This window comes from Bombina bombina, chromosome 1, assembly GCF_027579735.1.
Source record: "Bombina bombina isolate aBomBom1 chromosome 1, aBomBom1.pri, whole genome shotgun sequence".
In the NCBI taxonomy this organism is placed as follows: Eukaryota; Metazoa; Chordata; class Amphibia; order Anura; family Bombinatoridae; genus Bombina; species Bombina bombina.
Window position 1 is genome coordinate 404,993,855 of NC_069499.1, and position 23,801 is coordinate 405,017,655.

The window sequence follows — 23,801 nt, forward strand, 5'->3', positions numbered from 1 at the left end:
GTACATGGTCACTATCACTATGCACTCTATAATACTGATGATATGTGTATGCAACATACAGAGTTCTAGCACTAAGAGATTAAAATGAGATTAGCAGAGACATGAGTGTTGCGTCACGTTACCATGATAACTTTTTGTGAGGCTCAAGTAACGGTTCACATGAGATCAACCTTTAATTTGTTAACAGGTATGATGATCATTGCTATTGGAAGTAATGTCAGATAAGCTTAATACTGAATGTGGATTTTTCCCAGATGAAACAATGCAATCCATGCACGCACTAGTTTCCTATACATGCGGCCCACATGATGTGTCATGTAGCGTTGCGTACCAGTGATGTCATTAAGATGGGACAGGTGATTGGGATAATGCCGCCACTGATGGTTTATATTGTTTGGGGGATGACAGTGCCAGCAATTGTTTTTAGGTTCATGCATATGAACCATATCTGGCATTTGACAAAAGGTGCTCTAATGGCAATGAAACGTTATGCCTTTTAACTTTTGTAAATAAACGTTACGTTTTATTTATTCAAGACCAGCAAGTGCCTTTTTTCTACACTGGATTTTCTATACTATTATAAAGAGCACCCTGGCAGTAGCTAAATTTATGGGACTCTGCTTTTCCTTTCTGGAAGGATAGCACTCACCAGACTTAATTTTCAAGTGTATTTAATGACGTTTCAGGGTATTACCCCCATTTTCAGATAGATTACTGGATGTAAGATAAATAAGGGCTATAGTATAAGGGATATTATATGTAGATTGTTAGCGGTTAGATATAACCTTAAATGAAAGGCACCACAATCCATCTGTTATAGGAACTGGTTAAAATATTGATGTAATAGAAGCTAGTATGTAGATACATGGCAATGTAGACTGATTGAATATAGATATAATATAACCGTGATATTCTGTAACATTGTTTTTAGTTAACACAGCTGGTCCCTATGGCAATGGTTGGCACCTTGTGATGACGTACACACTGTGGTAAGGACAGAGCCGTGGAGATTGGGTGTCACCTGTTGGATCCAGCACTCACTGTTACACATCAACTGCCGGCTTGCACTTCCAAATTTATTTTATACCTTGTCATGCAAGAAAGGCACTCTCCGTATTATCGTCAAACTGTATAATAAGTTAACGTTTAAAAATTTACTAAGTCACTTGTATGTTTTTTGTGAGTCTGAGGATGGGGCAACCCTGAAAATGTTAGCTTATTAAACAGTTTGACGATAATACGGAGAGTGCCTTTCTTGCATGACAAGGTATATGTATAAATATATATATATATATATATATATATATATATATATATATATATATATATATATATATATATATATATATATGTGTGTGTGTGTATGTGTGTATACATTCATAAAGATAAATAGGTATAGATATATTTTTTTAATATACTGTATATATCAAAATAAAAATAACATTTTCTTCTATGTGAAGACCATTGAAAAATATTCATAACTACCTTCAGGTTTAGAACAGTTGGTTTAAAGGGACAGTCTACACCAGAATTTGTCCCTTTATTACCCATTCCCAGTTTGCATAGCCAACACAGTTATATTAATACACGTTTTACCTCTGTGATTATCTTGTATCTAAGCCTCTGCAAACTGACCCCCTTATTTCAGTTATTTTGACATACTTGCATTTTAGTCAATCAGTGCTGGCTCCTAGTTACCTCCAAGTGCATGAGCACAGTGTTGTCTATATGGCACACATGAACTAACACCCTCTAGTGGTGAAAAACTGTCAAAATGCATTCATAAAAGAGGCGGCCTTCAAGGTCTAAGAAATTAGCATATGAACCGTGTAGGATAGCTTTCAACTAAGAATACCAAGAGAACAAAGCAAAATTTGAGATACAAGTAAATTGGAAAATTGTTTAAAATTACATGCCCTATCTGAATCATGAAAGTTTATTTTGGACCAAACTGTCCCTTTAACCTGGTGTCAGGTTAGCGTTCAAACGATAAGGGTAAGGTTTGTTGTTTATGCAGCCTGCCCCATTAAAGTGTATAAGTTAACGCAATTGCGATATAGGACATCCTGAACATTTTACGTCAACTTGTAATATGTACACTTACCTAGTCACTTTAACATTTCACTCTGAGTGGAGTTAGCGAGCGAGCAAATTACTTAGTTAGCGTGCCACTTGTAATCTGGCCTATACTGTTTTATAAACCTTTAGTGATTTACAATTTTTTTTTTTTTTTTACGTTAATAAAGGACCAAAATGGAAGTGGCAAGCTAATATTTAAAAAATGAGTGCAGCCAGATTAGAGTTACATGCTGAAAGACAAAAAGTTAGCACGTGAGCAAAATATTCAGGCGTGTGCTAACTTCAGGATTTCAGATATCATGACCATGCTAATTCCTTCTCCCCATAGACGTTAAAAATCCTTATTAGTTATCGCGTGCTAACCTGACACTGCACTAGATCATCTGTGCTAAAGCTGAAAGTGCGTTAAAAATAATTTACAGTCATATATTCTTCAATAGAAAAAATTATCTTTATATTTTTAAACAGATATTTTTATATATATATATATATATATATATATATATATATATATATATATCATAATTTTTTGTAAAATATATATCTATATCTTTAGATCTATATAAATATTTACAGATATACTGTAGATATATTGTGTGTTATTAACATTATATATATATATGTGTGTATGTATCTAATATATATATATATATATATATATATATATATATAACAGGCATTTCTGCACCTTCAAGTCGATAGGAACGACAAGTTTCATACAAAATAGAAAAATCCTTGATCATAAAAAGTTAAAAATAGAAGCCATAAAAACAAGAAAATATCCAAGCTCAGGTAATAACTATGAGCCAAACATGTTTCGGGCTTATCCCTAGCCCTGGGTCACTGGCATGTCTATATATATATATATATATATATATATATATATATATATATATATATATATATATATATATATATATATATATCATCCAAAAGAATCAGGCACTCTTCGGTATTAGAATCCAAAGTTTTCCTTTATTGTGACGTTTCGGGGTCTTTAGCCCCTTCCTCAGACCATAAAAGACATATACAAATACCATCAAACTTACCCTCCTATATAAACCCCACAAAGTGCAGTAAATTAAACTCAGGTGTGTCGGATCGGCGTCCCATTAACGCTACTGCGCATGCGCCAACAGCCCATTACGGCAACCCACCTGAGTCAAATCTAAAAAGCAAAATAGAATGCACGTACAAAGTTAAATGCAAACTTGTTTCAAATGAATACTCAATTACTGCCGGCACCAATAATACCATGGTAATGGTACTCAAAGGACACTCTCATAAAGAGAGGATGGATAAAATAAAAAATCTAACATATCCAACATGTGACAAAGTGGAGAATAACACCAGACAGCAATCAAGAAAGTAAGTCATCCATTATCTAAATATTCAATGAAATGGTTCTATGGAAAAGTCTATATATATATATATATATATATATATATATATATATATATATATATATATATATATATATGTATGTATTTGAAAAATCTATTGAAAAATAGTAAATGGTATATGGCAAAGTGTTTGACTAGAAAGGGATCCAAATCAATACTGTAAGTCTAAATATGTGTACGTGCGTTTGTATATGCACATGTCTATATATATGTTTGTATGTGTATCAATGTGTATTTATGTGTTTATATGTGAAAATATGTATGTCCACATACATACACAAATAAACACATATATAAACAGACATATGCATATATAGAAATGTGTATACATACTTTTGAGCCCTTCCCAGTCAAACAACTAGAAAAATGCAATAAAATTTGTATTTATTTTTAATATGTTTCAATATGTTTTTAATGGAAATTCTTCAAATTCCTGTTTTCTTTTTATCTCAAAATAAATAAATATTCCTCTATCTGTATATACAATGTCTATCTATCTATCTATCTATCTATCTATCTATCTATCTATCTACAGTACACATATATATATACATATATATATATATATATATATATATATATATATATATATATATATATATATATATATATATATATATATATGGTATGGAAGACAGAAAGCTATTAGGACTAACCCCTCTAGCTAACCCTACAGTGCTCCTAAGGTCTAGAGGCAAGTATTTAAAGTTTTTAAATACCCCTATATACGTAGATATGCACCTGTATTTTCACACTAGCTGCCAATCTCCAGACAGTCGGAGGAGTTCCCAATACCTCCCAAAAAATAAAAGTACAATCGAATGAGGTAAGGAAGTGTTGGGAGAAGCTAACAGTCAGTGAGAGGGAAGGCAGAATATGGTGATTGAGATCGAAAGTTTCCATCTACCAGGACACCAAGAAGGGCACAAGCACCAATTAACGAAAGAAAGTTTCATCTGCCAGTGACTGTATATTCAAGAGGCGACATCCTTGTCCAGCATTATTGAATCATCCTTACCTCATTCGATTGAGGGTTTTTAATGTAAGTGCATACCCATAGGGGGATACATACAAGATTGGAAGAAGATTAAGTCTGGAGTTTCCATTTGCCTACTATTTTTTGACACACTAAGGAACTTTTTACTATCTTATGGATATATAAGTCTAACCTTCGTGTATTACCTATACCTGTGTTTATATTGCTATGTTTTCAGTGTTTCATATTCAGGTACATTACTAGTTCTGCACCTATTGTCTGAACATATGCGATTCCCTAGTACCTAACTATAAATTGCTTATAGCCCTAAACAGGCTATCATATTCATCACCTTGTTCACTCTGCGCCATCTCTATATATCTTGTGCAGATATATATATTTAATGTATTCATATAGATATATAGGTTACCAAAACAACTATATAGAATATATATTTTAAAATAAAAAGAACATTTTCTTCTATGTGAAGAACATAAGAATTTCAAGTATTTTGAACTCACTTCGGGTTTAGCGCAGTTGGTCTAAATCAGTGTTGAGTTAGAAAGTGAGTTTTTTACAAGACACCCCATAGCGTGTTTGTGGTACCCGAAGTCTTGAAATTAAGCTGCATTGTTCTTTCACTCGTACGCTAACTATATACATTCAACTTAATACCAGCGCTATCTCTGCTACAATAATTTTTTTCTTTGAGCACAGTTAGAGTGCGAGCAAAATAATTATAACTAGATGACAAGTGAGGTGCAAACGTTTTTGCGCAAGTAATATCATTTTTTGTGTGATCCGTTTTAATTGTGATTATATTACAAGTTGAGTGAAATTCTTACAGCGATCTCAGAGCTGTGTTTAACTATTTCCGAAACTATAAAGTGGAACAAAAAACTTAAACAATACATTAAAAAGTATAGTTACATTCATAATAAAACCATCTAATAAAAATTATTCAAAACAAATATTGCTCAAAAAATGGCTCATAGATATGAGATCTCAGGTGTTAGAAACAAAAAGCTGCCAAAGTACTTTAACATAGAGATACATACAAACACATTGCTAAAGATGTATTTATATTTATATATATATATACAAGTTGTATGCAAAAGTTTAGGCACCCCTGAAAATTTTGATTTTGATTTATAAATAATTTCATTTTGATCTATCAAATTCAGCAATTTCATTTTGATCTATCAAATAACTAAAGGACACAGTAATATTTCAGTAGTGAAATTAGGTTTATTGGATTAACAGAAAATGTGCAATATGCATCAAAACGAAATTAGGTGCATAAATTTGGGCACCCCAAAAGAAATATTGCATCAATATTTAGCAGAGCCTCCTTTAGCAGAAATAACAGCCTCTAGATGCTTCCTATAGCCTGTAATGATTGTCTGGATTCTGGATGAAGGTATTTTGGACCATTCCTCCTTGCAAAACAGCTCCAGTTCAGTTAGGTTTAATGAATGTGGAGCATGGACAGCCCACTTCAAATCACCCCACAGATTTTCAATGATATTCAGGTCTGGGGACTGGGATGGCCATGCGACCCTCAACTTTGACAAGATTCCCAGTACTGGCACTGGCCACACAGCCCCACAGCATGATGGAACATCCACCAAATTTTACTGTGGCTAGCAAGTGTTTGTATTGGAATGCTGTGTTCTTTTGCTGCCATGCATAACGCCCCTTGTTATGACCAAATAACTCAATCTTTGTTTCATCAGTTAACAGCACCTTCTTCTAAAATGAAGCTGGTTTGACCAAATGTGCGTTTGCATACCTCAAGCGACTCTGTTTGTGGTGTGTGCAGAAAAGGCTTCTTCCTCATCAATCTCCCATACGCCGAATTGTTGAACGATGCACAGTGACACCATCTGCAGCAAGATGATGTTGTAGGTCTTTGGAGGTGGTCTGTGGGCTGTTTTTGACCGTTCTCACCATCCTTTGTCTTTGCCTCTCCGATATTTTACTTCTGGCTTTAACAAGAACTGTGCCTGTGGTCTTCCATTTCCTCACTATGTTCCTTACAGTGGACACTGACAGCTTAAATCTCTGTGATAGCTAAACCATAATGTTGAACAATCTTTGTTTTCAGGTCATTTGAGAGTTGTTTTGAGGCCCCCACATTGCCACTCTGCAGAGGAGAGTCAAAGAGAACAACAACTTGCAATTCGCCACCTTAAATACGTTTTCTCATAATTGGATGTACCTGTCTATGACGTTCAAGGCTTAATGGGCTCACCAAACCAATTATGTGTTCCAATTAATCAGTGCTAGGTAGTTAAAGGTATTCAAATCAACAAAATGACAAGGGTTGCCAAATTTATGCACCTGTCTACTTTTGTTTTGATGCAGATTGCACATTTTCTGTTAATCCAATAAAACTAATTTCACTACTGAAATTACGATGCCCTTCACTTATTTTAAAGATCAAAATGAAATTGCTGATCCAAACACTCAATTATTTATAAATGAAAATCATGGAATTTGTCAGTATGTCTAAACTTTTGCATACGACTATATATACTGTATATACTAGTTACATATATATATATATATATATATATATATATATATATATATATATATATATATATATATATATGTTTATATATATATATATATATATATATATATATATCTATGTATTTACTGTAAATATTTCACATTCTAATGTTCTGCACATAGCAAAATATGTTCTTTGTATTTATAAATAGATATTCCTATATATATTTGTATATCTATACCTATATAAAATCATCTATATATATTTGTAATTAATAGTGTGCAGTTAAAGGGACACTGTACCCACATTTTTTCTTTTGTAATTCAGATAGAGCATGCAATTTAAAACAACTTTCTAATTTACTCCTATTATCAATTTTTCTTCGTTCTCTTGCTATCATTATTTGAAAAAGAAGGCATCTAAGCTTTTTTTTGGTTTCAGTACTCTGGACAGCACTTTTTTATTGGTGGATGGATTTATCCACCAATCAGCAAGGACAACACAGGTTGTTCACCAAAAATGGGCCGGCATCTAAACTTAAATTCTTGAATTTCAAATAAAGATACCAAGAGAATGAAGAAAATTTGATAATAGGAGTAAATTAGAAAGTTGCTTAAAATTTCATGCTCAATCTGAATCACGAAAGAAATTTTTTGGGTACAGTGTCCCTTTAACAAATTTATTACATTCTGAGTAATTTCTAATAAAATGTTTAAATGGTCAAAGACTTGCCGTGGTTAAACATATATTTATATGGAAGCAAGAGTGCAACAATAAAATGCTGTAATAACAATCAACTTTTTACTTTTTGCACTTTTATGTCCCTTTAAAACAATTTTTTTTTTACAATATGCTGATATTCAGGCATAGATTGGTCATTGGCTGATAAGGGCAACTCCCACAGTTCTATTTATGGCAAGGAACACATTACACAAGCATAAAAACAAAGGGCTAAGTGGCGCGCTATAGCATTTTCTTTTACAAGTTGGAAATAAAAGTTATAGTGAAACCTGATGCATACTGACTTCAGGACTTTGGATATCATGACTGTCCTATGTCCCCCTATATATATATATAATGTAGAGAAAATAACTCATTGTGTAAACTATTTACAAATCTAGACAAGTCAAAATATATATTTGTGCAACCAACCATCAGATATATGTAGAAATATTTAATTATGAATACATAGAACATATTCTGTTATATAAAGAACAGTGGAAAATTAAATATTCATATTTTCATGTCGGGTTAGCTCTAGTGACAATATGTGATGGAGTTTGTGCGAGAGAGTGGGGTGTTTTTTTCCAACTATTTTTCTCCATTGATTTCTATGGGGGAATATGTGAATGCATGGTTACCGCTTGCGCAAAATACATTTTTTTTAACTTGTTATACGAGCACAACCTGACTAGCGCAAAAAGCTTAACTCTAGTGGAGTTTTCATGAAAATTAAATATTCCGCGCCACTTGTAATCTAGCCCTTATTGAATTATTTTCTAAAGCTATATAAAGATTTTTGTTCTTTTTCATTCATTTTTATTTTTGTAAAGCTACAAAGTTACATATGCCCCAAAAGAGAGAATGTGCATAAACAAAATATCATTGCAAAGAGAGATATAAAATACAACACATATGTGAAAACATATTTATTGAAATAAGAATTCCAGTGTCTTCAGAGATGTATGTAGGTGAGTAATTTTCATATTAATTAGAAATTATCCCAAAATAAAACTTAGTTTTATCAAAAAATAGATATTTTATAAAATAATAAAGAGAGAAAAAGCCCACAACTAATACCTCCATTAATAGTCATTACTTGCTTCACTTGAAAAGAGTAGTAATTATTAACTGCTAACGTAGGATCCAGAATGAATATCTAATGAAAAGAATAATTTAGAATTATTAAAGAATGCTTCATTAGACAGTAGTCAGCTAATCTCTGTTTTATAAATGTCTACATATGGTTACATCATTTTTTGAATGCTCATTAATTTGCGTAGAAATTAGTACATATATGCATATTCTGCTATGAAAAGGACTTTATACAATAACAAGTAACTGCAGAAACCACACATTAGGATAATCACCTCATATATAAAATGTACTAATGTGTGAGATAATTAACTTATGTTTTCAAGTTGCTTATGCACTGCTATTTATTATGTTAGGCTGTAATATTTTCTGGCTTTACATAGTGTTGTCTACTTTATTGAATCAATAAGGCAAATTACCCCAATCTAAGGGGTCTTACTTTGGAACTGGTGCTGATGTTTTGCAAGAGGTGGTTATGGCACCCAAGTATGTTGTAACTTTATTAGTATATGCTGCAGAGGTGTATTGCTGTGGGGATTGTTGGCAAAGAGTGCTTGAAAGTGATCTTGGGCAATGATATGGTTGGAGTTAATGGCAATGGAGCATATCCTCATTAGTGGGTTAATACTGGAAGGTAAATACAATCATTATTTACGTTTACTGTGCATCGTAATGGAAAACACAATGTTCCTGTGCATTGTTTCCAATGCAATACCATACTCCATTCCACACATTTGTACTTGGAAAAGATGAAGTGCTGTATCAACTATATCCTACAATGATGTGCATAACTGTTTTAGTGTTGTGGACACTGATGTAGATCAATTTTCAGGTATTGCATTGCTAGGTATTAAATAAAATAAAAAAATCATCTGAAAAACTAGGAAGACCTAGTTAAAAATGATGTGCCAGATTACAACTGGAGTGCTAACAGTTACGCACGAGGAATTAAGGGGTTTATCGTGGGTGCTTGTGAGAATCAGGTTTTTTGATCATATTACAAGTTAATAGTAAACATGATCACTTGAGAGCAATCACAAATTATGGTAGGATGATTACCGTGTCTTCAGAGCTCGGGTTAACTGTTTTACGAAGCAAAAAAGTGTCACAAAACACATAAAAAATAGATTATGAGCTTGATTACAAATGGTGCAGTATATTTTGTTTTCACAATTGTGAAAACTCAGCTAGAGTTAATCTTATTTTTTGAGCTAGTCATGTTGTGCTTGTATTTAAGATTTAAAAAGCTTATTTTGTGCAAGCGGTAACTGTGCGTTCACGTATTCCCCCATTAAAAACAAACACAAAACACCAGACTCTCTCATTCAAACACCATGACATATTCATGACATATTCTCATTGTTGCCTTATATAGATATAGATATAAATAGGAATATCTATTTCTAAATACATAGCACATATTGTGCTATGTGCAGAACATTGGAATGTGAAAATGTCATTTCAATGTCATTTCAAATGTGGAATGTGAAATATCTTCAGTAAATACATAGTTAAACAAATCTATATACAAACAAATACATCTTTAGAGATGTATCTGTATGTATCTCAATGTTAAAGCCCTTCAGCATTTTTTTTTCTGAAACCCAAGATCTCCTATCTTTGATCCCTTATAACTTTTGTGCTCATTGTTTTTTTTTTTTTTATTAGATGGTGTTATTATGAGTATAAGTGTACTTTGTAATGTATATTTGAAGTGTTTTGTGCAATGTTTTAATTTTGGAAAACAGCTAACCACAGCTCTGAGATTGCAGTAAGGAGTCTCGCATAAATCAAGATTGAGCTAGCAAAATTGTGATTTCGCTCCACTTGTAGAATCAGCACAATGGAAAGGGAGTGCAAACACTCATGAAAACCCTCGATAAAATAGTTGCGCTGCACTTGTAATCTAGCCCTATGTATTTATGTGTAGTTAAAGTATGTATTTACACACACACACACACATATATATATATATATATATATATATATATATATATATATATATATATATATATATATATATATATAGGAGATCATTGGAACCTTTTAAAGATGATGTCGATTTTAACCCCTTAATGACCGAGGACGTGCAAGGTACGTCCTCAAAAAAAAGGCAGTTAACGCCTGAGGACGTACCCTGCACGTCCTCAGTGTGGAAAGCAGCTGGAAGCGATCCTGCTTGCTTCCAACTGCTTTCCGGTTATTGCAGTGATGCCTCGATATGGAGGCATCCTGCAATAACCTTACATGGCCATCCGATGCAGAGAGAGCCACTCTGTTGCCCTCTCTGCACCGGACATCGATGGCCGGTATCTTTGGTGGGTGGGAGCCGACTTGGGAGGCGGGTGGGCGGCCATCGGTGTGCTGTGTTACATCAAGGGGAACGGGATCGGGGGCGGGACCGTCGGGGGGTGTGCGCGGGCGCGTGCACGGGGCGGGAGCGGATGGGAATCGCTACACTATGGAAATTTTTTAAGTAATAAGTGGCCTAATCTTGTTTGTGCAAAAGCACAAAAAGAGATCGTGGAGTGGTGGGGGGTTGGTTTTGTGTGGGAGAAAGCTACACTACAAAAAAGCTTACAAAATGAAAAAAAAAAAAAAAATTCTTCTAAACTGGGTACTGGCAGACAGTGGGAGGGTTATAGAGCTGTTTGGGGGGGATCAGCGAGGTTGGGGGCTAAGGGGGGATCGTACACAGCAGCATATGTAAATATGCTTTTTTTAAAAAACAAAAAAATATAGCTTTTATTTTAGTACTGGCAGACTTTCTGCCAGTACTTAAGATGGCGGGGACAATTGTGGGGTGGGGGAGGGAAGAGAGCTGTTTGGGAGGGATCAGGGGGTCTGATGTTTCAGGTGGGAGGCTGAGCTCTATACTAAATCCAATATTAACCCTGCAAGCTACCTAATTAACCCCTTCAATGCTAGCCATAATACACGTGTGATGCGCAGCAGCATTTAGCGGCCTTCTAAATACCAAAAAGCAACACCAAAGCCATATAAGTCTGCTATTTCTGAACAAAGGGGATCCCAGAGAAGAATTTACAACCATTTGTGCCATAATTGCACAAGCTGTTTGTAAATAATTTCAGTGAGAAACCTAAAGTTTGTGAAAAAAGTTGTGAAAAAGTGAACGATTTTTTTATTTGATCGCATTTGGCGGTGAAATGGTGGCATGAAATATACCAAAATGGGCCTAGATCAATACTTTGGGTTGTCTACTAAAAAAAATTATATACATGTCAATGGATATTCAGAGATTCCTGAAAGATATCAGTGTTCTAATGTAACTAGCGCTAATTTTGAAAAAAAAAAAAAAATGGTTTGGAAATAGCAAAGTGCTACTTGTATTTATGGCCCTATAACTTACAAAAAAAGCAAAGAACATATAAACATTGGATATTTCTAAACTCAGGACAAAATTTAGAAACTATTTAGCATAGGTGTTTTTTTGTGGTTGTAGATATGTAACAGATTTTGGGGGTCAAAGTTAGAAAAAGTGGGTTTTTTTTTCAATTTTTCCTCATATTTTATAATTTTTTTTATAGTAAATTATAAGATATGATGAAAATAATATTATCTTTAGAAAGTCAATTTAATGGTGAGAAAAACGGTATATAATATGTGTGGGTACAGTAAATGAGTAAGAGGAAAATTACAGCTAAACAAAAACACAGCAAAAATGTAAAAATAGCCTTGTCCCAAACGGACAGAAAATGGAAAAGTGCTGTGGTCATTAAGGGGATAAACAATTAGACAAAGAAATAGAAGCAAGAGTCAAGAAAGTGGAAATAGAAAAATCATACAAAAGAAAAAGAACAAATTGTTGAGGGATCAAAAAGATGATTCTAATAAAACTAAAGATACTAACCCCGAAAATGTTTTTTTTTTTTTTTAAATTACTTTTTATTGGAACAACAATGGGTACAATTGTAGAGCAAGGAAAACCTCGTATTAGTATCACATAGACAAAATTATACATAAATGTCTCTCTTATTCTAAGAACAGAATTCAAACAAAATAAAGTCAAGTACCCACGTTGTAATTTTCCAGACCTTCACATCCAACCACCTTAACCCTCATTCTGAGAGAAAAAGGGGGGTCCATTCATTCAGAGGACATATAAATTAAAAAAAGAAAGATAAATTAAGAGAGAAAAAAAAAAAAAAAAAAAAAAAAAACACAATCAGACCCTACCTCTCTCCCCTATTTCTCGCCGCCCCCCATCCCCTCCGCATGCTCCTCTCTTCCCCTCTCACCATTTGACCACATTTAATACCATTCGGTGGGAAAGACCCCCTGTATTATCAAGGTTTCAAAATACTCTGATCTACGGAGGTTATTAATAAGGGAAAACTGAATATCTTGTGGATAGGATAAAATAACTTTTAGCCATTTTACAAAAAAAGTTTTAATCTTTTGCATTTGTAGAGCCGAGATACTCAATTGTTCAAAGATTATTTGAGAATATATTAAATTTATGAAACATACCAGTGAGGGGGCCTTTTTACTTTTCCAGTTCTTTAATATTAAATTGCGCCCCAACATAATCACTGTGTTAATAAGATTAACATTATCTCTATTAGTCTCTGAGTTACAAAGAAAAAATATGTGCTTAGGTTCAATTTTTATCCTGTTGTCTAGTCTTTTGTTAAGCCAAAATTCTATTTTGGCCCAGAACTGCAGAATTTTGGGGCAATTCCAGAAACAGTGTATTATGTCTGCCATAGGATACTTACATCTAGGACACGTGTTTGAAGAATTCATGTTCCATTTAGACATTTTTTTAGGTGTAAGATAGGCTTTGTTAAGTAGCTTTAAATGCGATTCTTTCCAAGACGTAGAAATAGGAGCACACCTAACCCATTTAAGACTTAAAATCAATATGTCTGGAGAAATCTCCGGGTCAAGAGTATTCCATTTCTCACAAAGACTGTTAACTATTAACTGACCTTGCTTAGCTAACATAATTTTATAGAGAAGGGCGACACTGTGTTTACCTGTTTTATAACATATTAGATATTTTTCGATTTGGCCCCATCCTTCGTCTTCAGGCTCTGATATTTTACTTTCTACTACAAAATGTCTATTCTGAAGGTATGCGTAAAAGTTTTTGTTTGAAAGAGAAAATTCTTTAGCAATGTCTTCAAATGTTCTCGTCTGAAGATGGTTGTTTAGGCATTGATAAACATATATTAGGCCTTTTTGCGCCCAAACATTATACACTTCATAAGATAGACCAGGAGTAAATTTTGGATTACCTTGTATTGGGAGAAATGGGGATATTTCAAACTTAAGTTTAAGTAATTTATTTAATTTTTGCCAGGCTTCTATAGTATTCCGTATTACTATCAATTTTTTTATGTCGTGTGGCAACTGTGCTACTGGGCAATATAGCAAAGCTTTAAATGTGTATGGGGCGCACAATTGTTCTTCCATACAACAATATGTAAGATGGTTAGCTTCTGCTATCCAATCAAATGCGAAGCGCGCAAGTATGGCCATGTTATATTTTTTGATGTCGGGGAGAGATAGACCACCTTCCTCAAACTTAAGTACTAATTTTGTTATAGATAGCATATGTCTCTTGTTGTTCCATAAGAAGTTGCTACACTCACTGTTAAATCTTTTTATGTCCTGTTCTTTTATAAATAGTGGTAAATTTTGCATTATGTAGATTAATTGAGGCAACAATATAGTTTTTATAATCATCACCTTGGCAGAAAGGGAGATAGGAAAAGCAGCCCATCATTGTAATTTCTCAGAGGCTTTTTTTAAAAAAGGTGGAATAATTTAATTTGTACCATTGGTTAGGGTCAGCATGAAATTTTATCCCTAGATAGTTAATACTCACAGACTCTTGAAAGGGGTGTTCTTGAATGCTTTTTTTAGTCTTACGTAACCAGAGGATTTCAGTTTTACTGATGTTGATTTTGTACCCTGAAATAGAGCTGAATTTATCAATAATATTTAAAGCCTGTGGTATACTTCTTTTAGTGTTTCTAACAAATAGTAACAGATCATCGGCATATAGGGATAGAACTAATTTTTCTTGTCCTAACCTAATTCCTTGCAGCTCTTGTCTTAATATAATAGCTAAGGGTTCTATCGCCAGGTTAAACAGCAGAGGAGAGAGTGGGCATCCCTGTCTCGTTCCCCTGTATAAAGTTAGATTCGCAGTATAGCTATTATTAATTAAGATACTAGACCGTGGGTGGTCATATAGAGTTTTAATAAATTGTAGGAAGTGTCCTGAGAGACCAAAAGCATTCAATGCAGTAAATAGGTGATCCCAAACCACAGAGTCAAATGCTTTTTCAGCGTCAATGGTAATTAATGCGAAGTCCTGATTGTCTGTTTTCCTATCTGTTGTTTTATTCCAGAAATGATCTAATACCAAGGCTACTTTTCTACTGTTTTTAATGGAAGATCTTTGTTACATAAAGCCTGTTTGATCGGCATGAATAATAGGGTCAAGGCAAGCTTTCAATCGGTTTGCCACAATATGTGTTAATAGCTTATAGTCGACATTAAGAAGTGAGATAGGTCTATATGACTTGGGATCTAATGGATTTTTCCCTTTGTTCAGGATCAATGAGATGCTAGATTCAGAAAAATATTTAGACATATTTAGACCATTTATATAATATTGGTTATATAGTAAAACTAAGCTGTCTGCTATCTCTGTTCTGAGTATTTTATACATCTCGGCAGGTATCTGATCTGGACCTAGGGCTTTATTAGCCTTGGCGTTATTAATAGCTTCCAGAACTTCCTCTTTCGTTATAGATCTGTTAAGAACACTAACTGACTCTTGGGAGATTTTAGGTAATATAATCTGATGCCAGAAGTTATTCTTATTCTCAGCGTTTATTTCTTTTGCAGAATATAGATTTTGATAGAATTCTAAAAAAACTTTTTTGATCTTAGTCTGGTCTGTGACTCTATCTGGCCCATCATTAATTGCTTCTATTGTATTGGATTTTGTCCTGCTTCTATCTAGCCTGGATAGGAATTTTGCCGACTTCCCAAAGTGCCCTTTATATTTAGCGCTTAATTTAAGTTCTTCCCATGCTACCTTTTTTTTAATAAAAATATCCCTTTCTGCCTTAGCCAGTCTATATTTATCTCTGCATTGTTTGGAAGGATTAATGATATATCTATCATATGCATTCTGAACTTGTTTAGATACCTGGATTTCTCTTTCTTGTAGCTTCTTTTTTTTTAAAGACATAAAGGCTTTAATATGTCCTCTGAGATATGCCTTCGCGGCTTCCCAAAATATTTCTATTTTCCCACGATATTCTATATTTAAAGTTTCTTATTCCCTCCACTTATATTTTAGCCAGTTACCAAATTCTAAATTGTCTACTAAGAATTTTGGAAAAAAAAAGTTGTTCCTTTCACTGCTCTGCATTGGTTGTGGATAGAGATCTATTGAGACTATAGCGTGGTCTGATATCAGAATATCAAATATCTCTGCCTTGGTTTCCAACTTAAGGAGTGAAGTCGAGATAAAAAAAAAATCTATCTGTGAAAAGGAACCGTGGCTTTTAGAGTCACAGGTGAAGGACCTCGTATCTGGGTGCTGTAGGCGCCATATATCATGAAGCTTTAAATTTTTACAAACTTGTTTGAAAATTTTTGCTTTCTGCTTGGAAAAGGATGACATTTTAGGTGAAAATTTATCTAGTGCTTCTGTAGGAATTAAATTAAAATCGCCTGCTAGAATTATATTTTGTCCAAGGAATCTAGTTAGTGTAACAACTAGGTTATTCCAAAAGCTAAGGTCTGTATTGTTAGGGCCATAGACATTGCAAATCACCAGTCTGAGGCTATTCACCTGTATCTCCAAAACTGCCCATCTATCCTGAGGATCCAGACTTGTGTTCAGGATACTATAAGATAGTTTTTTATTTATTAAAATGGCAACTCCTTTTTTTCTTCTAAGACATGGGGTGGAAATCACCTCCCCAACCCACTTACTTTTAAGTTTAGCAATTTCCTCCACTTTTAAGTGTGTTTCTTGTAGAAGAACTATATCTGGATTATATTTACCCAATTGGTTGATTATCGTTTTCCTTTTAATTGGAGAGGTGATGCCCCCAACATTCCATGAAAGACACAACATTCCCCGTCATTGATATGACTTTTTAAATCTTTAGGGGTAAGAGAAAGAAAATACTGATACTTCTACTTCTGTGAGTCTATTGGCAAATACTTTAAGTTCTGATGATAGACTGGATATTTGATTTTTAAGAAATTCAAATTGGGGCATAAAAATGTAACTCATCTGAGTGATTAATGGTTGTAAATCTGCTTTTACATTTATACCCTCACTAATATTGTCCATCATTGCATCTGATGTACGTGGCTTCCTGTCTTTGGTTTTAGGTGGCATGATCTGTGGAAATGTGGTGTGTGGAGTGAGGAATCTTTCCATATATTCCTCGTGTTGTGAAGGAGAAAATGATTTTGTTGATATGACAGATACACCTAATCCATAAACCACACTGCAGCCTTCCACCTCAACCTTTTTTAATGATAGATCCCCTATGAATAAAACACCAAACCCAATGAACCAGGGAACATACAAAGGCACAGCAAAAAAAAAAATAGAATTAATAATAACAACAAGCTTAAGAACCAAAACCTTAATCATTATACAAACATGAGCTATAATAGAAATAACTCCTATTTCAATACTAATTAAATTCAACCCAAGGACAGAGACAAATATAGGCCAGCAAACTTGAGGCAAGCACACCATAGATCCCGAAATACACCAATCCTAGAGTAAATCAAATCAAATCAGACCATCCTTTACAGATTAATATTCCAAATTGGAGGAGGAAAGAATTTGGCCAGTGCCAACAAGAAGATCCTTCCAAGTTCAGTAATAAAATGGAAAGACCTCATTTTTTAGAAATAAGTGACAGAAATGAGTCAATTTCGGAATACACAGGATACAACAGTAAAAGAGCGCAGAAAAGAAGATTCGACTACACAGAAGAGGATGCAGAGGAGGAACAAAACAGAAGCAAAATAATAAATTGGTAATGAAAGATAACACCGAAACAGGATCTACACCAAGTCCAGAACTACAAAAAACAGTACTTTTTAATCTATTGAAGAGAACACTTACTAAAACAGAAGAACATGTCCTTAAAAAAGGACGTTCTTTTGCATCAAAAAGAGGTCCGAGCCCTTTGACTCTATTTATAGATGCCAACAAATTCATCAGGAAGATGAACCTACAACGACATTACACAAAAGAACAACTAAAAACAAAGACAACTTTAGGATATCGAAATGGAAACTCCACTAGAGATGCAATAGCTCTAACCAAAGGTGATAGAGAGACTTTAATCAATCTAATTGATTTGGAAAATCGTACAGAATCATCAGTAGAAATAGAGATGATACACAGTAAGTTCCAATCCAAATCTATTTTCTACCTTACACATTCAAAAGGAAAAAACATTAACATTTTTGTGGATCTAGTTCTAAGTGACCTGGATAAATTATGTGAATCCTATAACATCAGAAAGGACAACCTTAGTATAAAGGAAAAGAAGGCTCTGAAAACTCTCAGTGAAGATCCTACAATCATCTTCAGAGAGGCAGACAAAGGAGCATCAATAATTATCCAGGACAGAGAGGCATACATAGGAGAAGCAAAACGCCTTCTTTTGGATGTAACGACATATGAGATACTGGAAACAGATCCGACCAAAACATTTTTAGATGATTATCTGTTACTTTTACATATAGCAACTAGAAATCATATCTGTTCAGATGAAGAATTGAAATTTCTACGGTTAGATAACCCTAAAATGTCAACATTCTATCACCTACCAAAAATACACAAAGATAAAAAGTACCCACCTGGGAGGCCAAGCATAACAGGCATAGGAAACCTCACCAATAAACTTTCACAATATGTAGATCACTTTTTTGCAACCCCTAGTACCAAAACTCAAATAATATATTAGAGATACTCCACATCTACTCACAAAATTTGAAGGAATAAAATGGGAACCAGATTTTGCGTTTGCAACTTTGGACGTGTCAGCCCTATACACCTCTATCCCACACACAAAAGGATTAGAAGCTATTGAATACTCATTAAAAAATGGACTGAATGGGAAACAGATCAGCTTTCTTTGTGATTCTATAGAATTTATTTTAACAAGAAATGATTTCTCCTTCGAAGATACCATTTACATCCAGAAATCGCAAACCTTTATATGGGTATGTTTGAAGAATTGAGAATATGGCAGAGAAATCCTTTCTCTGACAATATCATCCTTTGGTTTCAATTCATTGATGATATCCTAATTATATGGAAAGGAGATATAACAGCATTCAACAATTTTGTGGAAATGATTAATCAGAACAGTTTCAATCTTAAATTCACAAACGAATGGGATAGACATCAAATACACTTCCTAGATATCACCATTTTTCTTAAAGAAGAAAGGATAAGCACAAAATTATTCACCAAAGAAACAGATACAAACAGTTATCTTCATGCCCAAAGCAGCCATCACCCAAAATGGATAAAAAATATACCGTTTGGACAGTTACAGAGGATAAAAAGAAACTGTACAGAAGGGGAGGATTTTGAAAAATCTTCAACAGTCCTAATAGAAAAAATTTAAAGAAAAGGACATTACAGACGCATACAATAAAGTGAAATCGATGGAAAGAAGGACAATGCTCCAACAGAAGAGGAAAACTAAAGAACCATCTATAAACATAGACATAACTCCTAGATTCATCACCACTTTTAACTGTGCTTCAAAACAAATTGAAAACATTCTAAATGAACACTGGCACATCTTAAAGAAAGATCCAGTTCTAGGAAACCATTTACCACAGAGACCTTTGGTAACTTATAAAAAAGATCTAAACCTTAAGAATATTCTTGCTCCAATGAAACAACGCAAGTAAACCAAAGGGAGGAGAAACAAACCATCAATTTGTGAAAGGCTTCTACAATTGTGGGAGAAAGAACTGTGAGTGCTGTAAATGAACAAGTGGAAACAAACAAGAGAACAAATGGATTATTAATGACAGTACCAAGCAAATCCAAATCCAATCGTACATGAATTGCAAATCACAAAATGTAGTTTAACAAATTGAGTGCACATGCAAAAAGATCTATATCAGTAGAATGAAAAGAATTTAAAAAAAACAGACTTTTAGAGCATGTGAAAAACATTGAAGGAGAAACGTCAGACTATGGTCTGAGTAGACATTTTGAGGAATTCCATAATAAAAACCCCAATGAATTCACAATCAAAGCTATTGAACAAATACCAAAATCATGTAATAATGATAGATTGCTACAATTGAGTAAAAGGGAAACATATTGGATCTACTTCTTAACCCTTTGAGGGCTAAGCTGGATTTAATATTTTTCAGATTTTTACTATTTTTAACAAAAAAATGTTTTGACTTTTTTCCCCCCCCTCATACCATTGGAAAGGTTAGGTGATTACCTTTCCAATGGTGGTTCTTGGGGGTCTGTAGCTGCTCAGATCCCTGAGATACAGGTTTCTAAGCAGCATGCCCCCTTTCCCTACACTTTGTTTTGTCAATTTTAAATAAAGTTGCGCGGTGACGTCATCACGTCATTACACATGACGTCACCACATGTAACGGGAAGCCCCGGCGATGCCTGTCACTGTGAAGGCCTGATCGCCGGAGTAGGAGTGGGTGGGAGCCCCCAGATTACCAAAAAGGTAGTTGAGTGCTAGCGACGGCTCTGAGCTGTCGTTAGCACTCAAGGAGTTAAACACAAGGGAGCAATACGGTCTAAATAGAGACATAGGCCTCTAGTTTTCAAGCCCTTAACCACAAATACGCTGGAATTCCGCAGCATATTTGTGGCGAGGCTGATTCGCTGTAGTTATCAAGTCCTGCAGCCCGGCAAAAGAAGAATCTAGTCCGACACAGATCGATGGTTACGTCACTACAGATGTTCCGAAAGCAAGTTCGGCACAATCTGACTACTTTTGCTAGTTATCAAAGAACTAGCAGGTATGCTCGCCACTAATCCGGCCCAGCGTACCTGGTTTCCAATCCGCCGCCCTGGATGCGGCGGATCCCATAGGAATCAATGGGAGTCTGACAGCAGCGAGAGCTCATGTTCGCTGCTGCCCGATATCCCATTGATTCCTATGGGAAGTGTCTGCACCTAACACCCTAACATGTACCCCGAGTCTAAACATCCCTAATCTGTCCCCCATACACCACCACCGCCTACTTTATACTTATTAAACCCTTAACCACCACTCCCGGACCCCGCCGCAACTATAATAAATATATGAACCCCTAAACCGCCGCTCCCGGACCCCGCCACAACTATAATAAATATATGAACCCCTAAACCTTCACTCCCAGACCCGTCCACCACCTACATTATACCTATTAACCCCTAATCTGTTGCCCCCTATACCGCCGCCACCTACATAAAGTTAATAACCCTTATCCTGCCGATCCTGGACCCCATCGCAAATAAATTAAATGTTTAACCCCTAAACCACCGCACCCAGAGACCTCCGCCACCTACATTACATTTATTAACCCCTATCCTGCCCCCCTACACTGCCACCACCTATATTACATTGATTAACCGCTATTCTACCCCCCCTACACCGCTGCCACTATATTAAATGAATTAACCCCTAAACCTAAGTCTAACCCTAACACCCCCTAACTTAAATATTATTTAAATTAATCTAAATAATTATTCCTATAATTGAATAAATGAATCCTATTTAAAACTAAATACTTACCTATAAAATAAACCCTAAGATAGCTACAATATAATTAATAATGACATTATAGCTATTTTAGGGTTTATTTTTATTTTAGTTGAAATATTTTTTATTGAGTACAAATCATAATGACAGAGAAGTAAGAAACATTTCCAAACATTAACACTTAGTAAGTCCCCCATCGTTGGGTTTTCTGAACTAACAAATTTTTGGTCTTGAATAGTCCCATATGGAGCGAGAGGAAGAGATTTCAGAAACATCTCCAACATCTGTTGCTTGATATTCCCCCCCAACATAGGTCCCAACCAGAAAATAGTCTCTTTGTGATCTTGGTGGGTCCTTTATGTGGAGTAGTGTCCTATTGGTTCAACTGACTATAACTCATTTTACAGAAAAAGAAAAAAAAAAAATTTCAATATAATATCCATAGCATTGTCCCTGTAAAAAACCTCTTGTAAGTATATAGTAGCTGGATATATAAAGAAAAAGGGAAGGAAAGAAAAAAAAAAGAATCTTTCCCAGAAAAAAACAGTACTTAACAATATTGGCTGCTGTGTTCCCAGTTCCCTAGTTCACATTTATGTATTATCTCAAATACCTCTTTCCCCTTATCTACCCAGAGCCCTCAATAATTCCAAACCTAATTGTTGTCGTAATTAACCCCCTCCATTATCCAATAGAACCATATTTTGCCATAAGCATCCGTGGTGTTTTGTAAGTGGGCCACTGTCTCATACATTGCACATGTGTGTTTAATTTTAAGGATAATCTCTGACCACTCTGGGGCCCCTGTCTTCCAATATTTAGCGATGGAGGTCCTAACAATAGTGTATATAATCTTAAGGAATGTATTGATATGTGCATTATAAGTCTTGTTTCTGACGTGTAGTAAAGCTTGAGGGGCCGTAACTCTTACCTGATCTCCCAATAGTCTGGTCAGAAGGTCTGACACTCGATCCCAAATCATCTTAACCCTGGGACAGTCCCACCACATGTGCATGTAGGTTCCCTTGTCTTTACATCCCCTATAACAGGTGTTTGATCTTTCTATAGCTGAGTGTGCTGTCCTCTCCGGTGTCAGGTACCACCGGAACGTTGATTTAATACTGTTTTCCCTTAAATCTGTGCTTAATAAACCTCTACTGGCCTCATTTGCATTTGATTCCCATTCTTCCTCTGAGATGTCTAGTTCTAGATCTGCCTCCCACCTATTAATAATAGAAGATTTGCCTTTGATTTTGGATGACTGGATAGCTAGGTACATGTTGGATATTGCTTGTTTGGGCCTAATCTCTGCACTACATTGCTTCTCAAGTGTTGTGGTCTGGGTTCTAGGTCCCTTTTGAATGTAATTACGAACCGCAGACAATAACTGCAGGTACAGGAACCAGTGCAGTGGAAGCGGGTGTATTTTTTCCTGCAACTGAGTAAAAGTGAGTGGGGATCCTCTGTGTAGGAAGTCAGCCACTCTGTAAAGGCCTTTGTTTTCCCACTTGTCAAGGATGGTGCAGCTATCCTTCGGTATAATGTATTTTAGTGGTCGTATGCTAGTGTTTGCTGGGATCAATCTGTCTATAGTAGTTGATCTATTCCATTGCTGGTGTGCTAGTATTAGGGCTCGTGGTTTGTATCCCACCCCAGCCCCTCCCAAGTCCTTCCTCCATAGGACATCCTCTGGTGAAGTAAGTCCTCCCATTGAGGCTTCCAAAGTGGGCCACACTATATAACTACTCCGTCTCCCAAGAATTGAGTTTTGCGCTAGTCTAGAAGCTTGGTAATAATCCCATAATTTAGGGAATCCCACTCCCCCAAACCTTCTGTGTCGTGTAAGGATTTGACAGGGAATCCTAGCATGTCTCTTACCCCGAAGATAAGAAAGGAGCGTTGCCTGCAAGGTATCTAAGTCCTTTTTATGAACTTTAATCGGCAGTGTCCTGAAAAGATACAGCAACCTAGGCAAAAGGGTCATCTTAACCGCAGACAGTTTCCCATACCATGAAAAGTTATACTGTTGCCATTTAACAATCTCTTTTCTTATATTTTTGAAAAGTGCTAAGAAGTTAATTTGGTATAGTTTATCATAATCCGGCGTCAGCTTAACTCCTAAATACTGTATATGATCTTTCGCCCACCTGAAGTCAAAGTTGGCCTCAATAAGTTTAACCGTATGGTTAGGGATATTTATCTGAAGGGCCTCACATTTGTCTGTATTGATCTTGTAT